Consider the following 1,414-nt stretch of genomic DNA (forward strand, 5'->3'; position numbering starts at 1 on the left):
AAGTAAGGACCTTTTGTTTTCTTGACTAAAGTTTCTGTTCGTATTCACGAAGGCTCAATATTAAACAAACATAGTATATAATTAAAGGAACAGAGGTAAGTAGCGCTCGAACTTTTAGTACGATCATGAGGTGCTAAAAGTTAGGGTGTTACGTAATACTTAGTTATGGTTAGGGATGGTAAACGGGCCAAAATCGCATAACTCATAAAAAAAAGACAGGTTTGACCAAAAATTTGAAACTGCTATAATTAAAAAATCTGCCTAATTCACACTGTCTAATTCATAGACTTTTTTGGCGGTTCTATCGTTTTTTTTTGTAATTAAAGATGTTCTAAGTTATAATTTGGATTATGTTCTATATGTTTGATTGATTAGAGACTTGAAGATATTTAATTATATGTTTTGGACAATATTTTGTTTTAGTTTTTACAATGTTAGTTTTATTATTTTGTTTTAAAAAACTTGGTTGATGATTATGTTTATTATATATTTAAAATTATAAATACTTTAATATTTGTGAATTTAGAAATTATGATTTTTTATATCTTTAGAAATTATAAATTTATTGAAATGGTTGTGAAATTATATATATTGTTTAATATTTAATAATTTATTAATAAAAAAAAGAATTGGCGGGCTTAACGTTAGATAGGACGGAGGAGGAATGTGAGACTATCTCGCTAGGCGAGATGGACTAGCCCGTTTGCCACCCTTAGTTATAACCAATAATAAATAATCCTTCTAAAATAAGAATAGAAAAAAAATTGTAGAGAGAGATTAGAGATAAATAAGATTTTTTTTTCTGTATATAATGAAAAATGAAAGAAGAAAAAATGCGGGTACGGAAAGAAATTCAGTATTACATAATAAAATGAATATGAATAAAGTATTTATATTTGTATAATGTCAATAAAAAATACAGTTTACGATTTCTTCTTTTATTTATTCTTTTAAATTTGAATCCTACAAAATCGCAGATTCTAATTAGAAATTTAATCCTTTTTTAAATATGCAATCTGCAAAATACAGGTTACATTTTATCCATTTTTTTTTTCTTTTTGAATATTACAAAACACAAGTTGTATTTTAAATTTTAATTTTTTTATTTTGAAACTTGTAAAAGGCCGGTTGTGTTTTCTTTTTTTTTTAATTATAAACTATAGATTGCGTTTTGTGTAATTATAATATTTTAATATGAGAGTCAATAATTTGTTTCATATTTGTGACTTTTTGTGACATTTAGTAGTGTCAAAAAAATTGAAAAATATGAGGGTTGAGGTTATAAAAAATATTATAAATTTATAATAACAACATTAATAATAATAGTATAATATACTAATAAAAAAATAAAAACTTCCCTATTGAGTATTATCCATATGTTCAATAACATGTGTTTTGTAACTAGTATAAAATT

This window comes from Arachis duranensis, chromosome 1 (genome assembly GCF_000817695.3).
Source record: "Arachis duranensis cultivar V14167 chromosome 1, aradu.V14167.gnm2.J7QH, whole genome shotgun sequence".
Taxonomy (NCBI): Eukaryota; Viridiplantae; Streptophyta; class Magnoliopsida; order Fabales; family Fabaceae; genus Arachis; species Arachis duranensis.